At 47.5% G+C, this 8,371-nt stretch overlaps 1 long non-coding RNA gene across 1 annotated transcript; it reads left to right on the top strand.

Moving 5' to 3' along the window:
- The first annotated feature begins 473 nt into the window (after positions 1-473).
- Positions 474-1,912, top strand: LOC144164979 (uncharacterized). The gene is made up of 4 exons (XR_013321291.1): positions 474-763; positions 943-1,102; positions 1,190-1,312; positions 1,800-1,912. It is a non-coding gene; the product is annotated as an uncharacterized LOC144164979 (long non-coding RNA).
- Positions 1,913-8,371: the final 6,459 nt, after the last annotated feature.

Genomic DNA, 8,371 nt, shown 5'->3' with positions numbered 1-8,371 from the left:
ATGTTTCTTCCAATTCCTTTGACCAATTGAGATGATCTATTTTAAATAACATTGCCTGAAGTGTAGAGAAATGGAAGGGACAGTTGTTGTCTTAGCAGTACCGCAGTAACAACGTCTCTTTTGTAGAGGGGAAGAAATGTGGAAACACGCAGCGGGTATATAGAAAGTGTGCTGCCGTTTATATGCTGTTAATGTCAGTGGTAACTTGAGACTTCAGGATAATTATCCAATATCCATAATTAGTGGTTGCTACTTCACGAACCGCGTTAGAAATAAGCCACTCTTGCATTTTTATGCCGTCAATGTCGGTGGTAACCCGAGAGTCGAAATAATTTCCGACAACGCTCAGGTGATAAGTTCTTGCATCACTATGTGCACCCAACATTAACCCATTTCTGTGCTTCCTTGGACTTAGAAAATATAGTGCGAAAGCAGATTGCTACATTCTGTATTCGATCTGTATAACCTGTCCAGATGGCTGACTGTGAAGACATTTGTCTCTACACTGGCAGTTTGCGACAATTGTTTTCCTTTGTCTGAAGAACAGAAATTAAAACGAATTATTTCCATTCCTTACATATACCTCTGAAATCATGGCTGTGTCATTCACTGTGGCTGAAGACATCTTCGGCACGCCGAGGCGTCGTTGTGACAAGTGTGGCAGATTATGAATGCATTGTGGAAGTCATAAAGCCACGAAAGAGTGCCCCTTGAGTGTTGCGTATTATACAGACGTTCACCACACCGCATGGAGCAATGACAGGTGAGCCTAAAAATGTTCAAATATTTTTATGTTTCGCCTGAAAACGTTACCAGGGCTCGTGCTGCAAAAGAAATTTTAGCACAACTAATCAGGCATTGTACGAGATCTTGTAGTACTCCCTTCTGAGAGAGAAGCGTAAATTTATGCTTCGATATTTTTATACTGTTTTTATTTTCTAGGAAATAGGGCGGACCGGGACTTAATACAATGGAACAAGGAATGCATACTGCCATTTTCATGGTTATTGAAGGCGTGTGTTCACCGTTCTTGAAGGCGTGTGTTCACAAAAAGGAAACACATGAAAGCCGTTGTACGGGATGAAATCATTGCATTCTACAAGTAAGTACGCACTCCCAGTTCTGGAACTTTGATGGTCCCTTTTTAGGTAGTTGCAATATACGTAATGGTTTCGGACCACCACTTCAGTGACAACTTGACCTGTAGGTGAAAACGACAGTAAGAGCTCTCGGGAACACGTTGGCAAAACTTTCCTGGAAATGCACTCCGAGGAGGCCCTGCCAGGAACGCCTGCATCTCAATTTTAGTTGGGTAAGTTGGCATTTTGTTTTTGTGGGACTCAATTTATGGTATTGTTTATTGAAGCTGGCATTTTATTTTTGCGGGACTGAATTTGTGGTAGTTTTCTTTGTAGCAAAATCGTACTGTTAAAAATAAATCGTGAACTCCAATATTGGGAAATACCTTCACATTCAGCCTGTTTCGGATGCTGCAACATGTGGACAAAAAAAACTATTATTTTGCATTCAAGTTTTGCAAACATCTTGCTTTCACATTGAGAGTTGCTGCTGTGATAATACGGCACCACGGCCGCGCCCAGTGCGGTTGCTTTCCAGAATTAGAGAACGGCCATTGACAGTCTGTGCTAATATTGTTTGTACATTGTTAGCAGCATTCCCAGAAAGGAAACCAAGAAATCGCTATTTCAATCGATTACTGTGCTATAAAAGGGGTATCCTAAGCAACTCACTCATTTAAAGCCATCGTCTAACAAAATTTTCTTCTTCCTTCCTTAAAGGTACATGACGTGGTCCAGTTATTCTCGAGGTCCAGTTATTTTGAGAGAAGAAAATGGCAGCGTAAATATTGTCTGCAAGAAACACGTCATGGATTTTCCGCCTGCGTTGTCACATGAAGATGTTGTCATCCTCCTCGTCGTATATTTCCTCTTAATCTCCTGAAACTTATGCGACTTTGGAGAGTTCTTGGGACTTTTGCGGAGAGTTCTTGGCCATTTAACAGTGGCCTGGTGTCATTTAAGTTGAAAGCTCTGTTGAAAGACTTGATGTGGTCACTCTACTTGGGGTTTTAAATTATTGTTAGACGGTGAAGCCTATTCGGAAAGATATGTCGTGGTTCAAATTGTTGGTAGATGCAAGCGGCATGTCAATTGCAAAAGTGAAGTCGTGCTTTCCTTTGCAATTTTTCATTGGCACAAAGCGCAGGCTGCCTTTGCAGCTACTCTGTTACTCTGTTAATGTAGTTAATGGCACTGCACTGTAACGTTTTTATTATTCAAGTGCAGCTCGAAATTTTTTTCCATGGCAGTGCTGCTGTTGATGGATGCAAACGTGAGAGTAATTATTTACACAGACGGTTTGGGGCTTTATTAATCAATTTTTGTACTGTATCTTAGCTGACACCTAAGCCCTAGAAGAATGCGAAATATACATATTTGGCTTGAAAAAGTTGTTTACTTTGGACTAAGTTGCATTTCTTGCTTGTTAGAGGCAGTGCTTTGGTCACAAGCACACTGTCGTCATGATAGTAGGGTTTGTATAGCACGCAACTGTGAATTTTACCTGAGATAAATGTTCCGGCTGGAAAAATGCTTCCAAGTTCGCTTGGTAAAATTGGTTACATGTATGTTTCAACGCTACCTGGCTTGGTTATTTGGGATGTCTGAATTGTTCTTGAGGGAATTAATAACGTCTTTAGAGTTAGGCTGCTTGTTAAAGGGGCCCTGAAAGGCGTTTTGAGCACACTAAATTGACTAGCGCAATCGTTAGATTGGGTCGTCAACATCATCTGTGCCAAGTATTAGTCTTTTACGCGCAGCGGAAAGCTCACACTTTTGTTGCAAAGTTTGTCGCTTTTTTCTCACCCTTTCCTTCGTGTTTTTGGACGCCGCCATCTTCACATGTCTACATCATCGATTCCCAGATGTTCGTCATGAGCTAGACATCCTGCTATTGGGCGGCTTTTTCACGCACTTCCGGCAAAGAGATGAGTCGTCTGCTCAGCGTCGGCTCGCCGGCTGATCTGCCAGCGGAGTGCCGGAGTGCTTGGGCATTTTACGACAAACGAAACAAGTGTAAACAAACGCTTAACCTGTTTGTATTGAATGCAACAGGGCCACAACACGACATGAATATTCTCTTACTTGAGTACGCTCCATAAAGAAAGCGTTGAAGCCCCGTGGCACTTCCTTCTTGCAATCGCAGAGAACGCCCTGAGCTGAATGCCCGGGTTTGACGCACACATTTTATTCAACTTCCAAACAATCCAGAGATGCGTTTCGAACGAACACAACGTCACAACATGCATTGCAAGTCCGAAGCGCGATTGACAGACGATGGGTTGCCTCCTCCTGCCCGTCGTAAAAATTCGGCACTCACCTCGCGCGCGGTTTGCGGGCACGAACAGCAAGTCACTTAACTCTGGCGCACAAGCCGAGATGGCTTTTAGCCACGCACACTGCACACACCCCATGCGAGGTTGAGTCGTACGCCGCTTGAGAAAGATAATCCAGACCATGGGAAGCACTATCCACCCGCAGAAGCACAACGTCGCATTTCATCGCGAAACAAAGGCGTCCACAACACACACACCATCGCCTCCTGTAATGCCAAACGCATCTCGCACTTCCAAATGGGAGTGAGTAGTATGCCTGCAGCGCCCATATGCCGCGAGGTGGGGCCCCAAGCTGAACCGGGATCACGCAACCGTAACTGACTTCTAGAGCGGTTTGTGCCTTGTTGCCAGGGCAACCGATGTTTGATATTGTCAAAGAAATGGTGCTCGCTCCAGCGCTAGAAAGCTCAGAGCCGCGCCGGAGCATGTTTTGCCAACGTTGCCGCTCTCCACCACGCGTCGCCCCAAGCTGAACTGGCGTTTTGTGCACGGGTTCTGTATCGGTCACATGCCGCCGGCAGGAATTACCACCGCCACAAAATAAGACCCGGCACCAGCGGGGCCACATCTGATACGGCGCTTTTTGGATAAACAGTGCGCTGTGCATCCAAGGGGGCGAGCGCAGGACCCTCCCCGTGCGGCTTCGAGTTCGCCACCGATAAAAAGTCGCGTGCCGCCGATAGCAAAGTTCTCCAGCAACGTACACCGCGAAAGGGCAAGGCCAGGCCGCCGCACACATGGGGCCAGATTTTTCGTTCGCTTTTCCAGCCTTGAGTGGAGTGTGGGATTCATGGTGTCAACAAAGCTTGCCCGTAGCAGACGGCTGTGTGAGCAGCGCAATAGCGGAAGTACGTCACCGCCGAGGAGCGCAGCATCATGCGAGGCAAGGCTCGCTCGCCGTCAACAGCGGAGAGTAAGTTGAAAGGAGGAGGAAACGAGGCGCGACGATAATGCGCGGTTTTTGATTGACGATTTCTCAGCTAATACTCATCGCTTCAACAAAATTCTTGCGGGAGGAGATTGCTAATACATTGCTTTATTTGGTTACATGTACATCCACGCATCGGCGGAAGGTATTTCAGGACCCCTTTAAATTTAAAATGCGTAACATGCTCCGAGCTATCTGGTTTGTAAAATTTTGTAAGATTCACACTGGGTGCTATGAGCTTTTTTTTGAATAAGTTATTTTAAATAGCTACATATTGTCGGGGAAGCAACGCGGCTTCAGTGAAAGGCTCTTTCAGGGCGCGTATATAGTCGGTTTTGGCTACAGTTAGCTTGATATTGATATATGGTGTGTTTTAGTTGTGCAATAGTGCCACATGCTTCCGATAAGTTTTTCTGTGCAAATGTTATAGTGTTAGTATTGGCTCCGGTGTTCTTTTCCTACACTCTTGCAGGTCTTGTGATAATCCAACCGTGTATGGCTTGTATTTTTGGCTTTTCCCTACAATTTAATAGCAAACTGCATGTTTTGGAACCGGGATGCGTAAACATGGTATGGCAAGCGCTGTGGGTACTTCCGCATTTGCGGTACCTGATTTCATGTGATAAAACAGCATATTTTCTGTTCACTGTTGTGTAATGCTTTTTGAGTTAGTGCGAGGGTAGATGTACAAGTCTGTGACGCGGTTGCGCCTAAAGCCATCTTTATTACCCGTGTTTCTTTAGCAAAAAAGAATGGTTAATATTAGGGAAAATAGGAAAATGCCACTTAGATCGTTTTGGTCACTTGATATCGTTTTGGCATTTGATCCTGTACGCTGGTCATTTTCTGCCCAAGTGGGAACAGATATGTCTCCGTATCTCAAATGTACGCAATAATACGAGCGAATAAAATTTGCTTAATGTTTTGAAAAGCATTGTATCAGTGCTAATAGTTGGTTTGGTATGTATTTTAATGCGAGTCTTGTTTCTTTTACATGCAGCCAAAACCCAGAACAGGATGCGGCGGGTGAAGTCAAAGTCTCTGTGTGCCGCTCCAGGTATCTCAGACCAGCTTTTATATAGAACTGTGCTCCGATAGGCAACTGTTGGGAACTGTCAGGGACCACACTGCTGCGGCGGTTTCTGTTTTCCCATTGTTGGTATCACTGTGGGCCATATGTCAAGGCTGCGTTAGAATGGTGCTTGCGGTTTCCTTCTGATACCAATGCATCCGCCAGCCTGGCAAATGACCTCAGTTTATACCAACAGGAAAGCAGATATATTGGAAAAGTGGAGTCCCACAGACAGCTTCTCAACGTCTATCGGAACACCGTTTTATATAAATAGCTGGTCTGAAGGTACCTGGAACGGCGCACCGGATAAATCCATAATCATTTTACGTGGATCAGTGTTCCAGTAACTACACTACCCGTTTATTTGGAACAGTGATCCGTATACTTTTATTTGGAACGCCGATCCAGATAATTTAGCTGCAAAAATATGTGGTGCACTGTTCCACTTACATCTTCAGGGTATGTGGAACACGGTTCCAAATATATAAGTGGAACTTTTTTGCAAAAAAGTTCCAGTTACTAAGTGGATCTTATGTGGATCCAGATTAAGAGTGTTGGAGGGCCTGGGCGTCTCCCCGGACCAGTACTCCGTCGTGCTCCATCGCGTATTGTTTCGGACCTTGCAGCACTACCTGGGCCTCCTGTACCGTCAAAGGCTGAAGGAGGCGCAGCAGGACGCACCCGAGGTGTCCGCGTCCCCTTCCGCCAGATCCAAGGAAATCAAGGTGATCCTGGACTTTCTCCGCGTCCAGGTGGAAATTCGAGAGGAGAGCGCGTCCGATCGTTCAGTTCCGTCCAGGCGCCGCGGCCAGGGGAGACAGCAGTCTTCGCGTCCGGGCATCGATCCGCCAACTGCGATGAGTCTCGGTACCCAATCGCCGTCTTCGGGGCTACACGGGTGTGAACTTCGCAACGCTCGGGACTATGTCATCGCCTACTGCAGAGCGCCAATATCGCCCGAGGAGAAACGGAAGCGCCTGCAGGCAAGCAAGTGCTGCAATTCAGATGCGGCAAGGGCAACCACTTTGCAAAGCTGTGCAGGTCAGCGAACAGTCTGGTACGCGGCCTTTGTTCACGTCAGCACCTTACGACGCTTTGCGACTTCCAACGCCTGGCTGGATGGTTCGAACCCCCCAGCAGAAGACCAGATCCCAGTCGCAACGACAGGGCGACAATCGGCACAACCAACGCAGTGACTTCCGCTTCGACCAGTGCTGCAGGACTCACGCCAGTACTTCTGCAGACAGGCCGTGCATGGGGCATCGGCACAAGCCGCCAGCTGCTCGTCCGCTTTTTGTTGGATTATGGCAGTCAGCGGACCTTCATCCGACGCGATGTGTCCCGCGCACTCAATTGTCCCGTCGACGGGGTCGAACGTCTTACCATTGCTACTTTCAGCAATATTTGCACGAGCGCACCTGTTTTGTGCAACCGGGTCTCCTTGGCGCTTAAAAGTCTTGGCGCTTAAAAGTAAGCACGATGGCCAGCGCATCACAATCGAGGCCCTAGAAGCCCCCAATATCTGTAACGTCACAAGTCCGCCCGTCAGCGAAAAGATTCTCAATTCGATGGCCGCTAAGTGTCATGTTTCGGCTGATACCCGGCTTTCGGCCACGTTTCAGGATCATCAGATAAGCGTGCTGATCGGGTCGGACGCATATTGGAAGGTGGCCACGGGGCGAATTTCTCGGATTTCTCCCTCACTAACAGCCGTGGAAACAGTTCTGGGCTGGATTGTGCAAGGTGCCCAACTTGAAAACCCAAGTCCTTCGACCGCGCACTCCAGCGCGCTGTTTTTATCGCTCGGGGAAGCGCCCCCTGAAGACACCGCCGCTGACGTTGAATTGTCGTCCATCTGGCGCCTGGAAGCCATCGGCATTCAGGGAACATCGGAAAACTTAGGGTTCAACGACCCCGCCGTCCACCAGTTCCAGCATGAAATTCGCAAAGCAAGCGACCGCTATGAAGTGCCCCTTCTAATTCGAGAGCCTGGGCTCGATGTCTCCGATAACAATTATCGGCTTGCAGAGCAGAGACTGCATGCAGCTCAAACGCTTCCGCGGTCGGCCAGATTTGCTGAGGCAATATGACAAGACTATACACGCATACTTTGATGAGGGCCACGCGGAACGAGTGACCTGCGACAAAGAGGATGGGAAACCGAACACCTATTGTCCCCGCACACGAACTGCTCGCTATCAACAGAGAGCAGCAGGAACGGTGCCTCCTGGAGGGAGTCGACAGCCTTTTAGCCACTACCCGGAAGAAGCCTCCGCAGCAGAGAACGTTATCAACAGCGTGACTGGCGCACTTCTGCAACGACAACAACCTCCGTCTTCTTCAAGCCGACAAGGAAGGGGGTTTTGTCGTCCTGTCTTCAGACTGCTTCAGCGAGAAAGCTGCCGTGGCGATTTCAAGGTCCCCATAGAAGCCAGCTTGGCTAAAGCAAAGGCTGAGGCCGTGACAAGGTGTAACCAGCTTGAGCTGAAGAAGCTCGCAAAGACCATTTCTGGGAGCAAAGGTAATCGTCTATCGATTTTCGTTACCGCGAAGACCCATAAAGATGGGCTACCCTTTAGGCCCGTTGTTAGCGAGAAGGGTTTCTGGCAGCTGCACGTTAGCCGGTACCTGCTGAAACATTCAGGTGGTTTGACCAGCCAGGACCCCTTTGCTACAAGAAATTCGCTCGATATGATTGACCTTTTACGTGACAATGTTTCTATAGGGTGATTATTTTCGGTGGATGTCGAATACCATTTTTACTCCATTCCACACAATGAATTGCTTGTTGCTGTTAGAGAGTGCATGTAAGAGAATGGAGACATATCGTTTCAAAATAGTGCTGGAACATGCATTGAGAACTTAATGTCCCTCTTGGAGTTTTATTTAGGTGCCACGGTCGTGTCCTTTTACCGCAAGTTGCACGTTCAGAAACGAGGTATCTGCATTGGGTCGT

The sequence above is a fragment of the Haemaphysalis longicornis genome, unplaced genomic scaffold (genome assembly GCF_048455015.1).
Source record: "Haemaphysalis longicornis isolate Haplotype H1 unplaced genomic scaffold, Haemaphysalis longicornis Haplotype H1 scaffold_14, whole genome shotgun sequence".
NCBI lineage: Eukaryota > Metazoa > Arthropoda > Arachnida > Ixodida > Ixodidae > Haemaphysalis > Haemaphysalis longicornis.
Note: the sequence above shows the minus strand (reverse complement) of the source record. Positions and strands in the feature narration are given on the sequence as shown.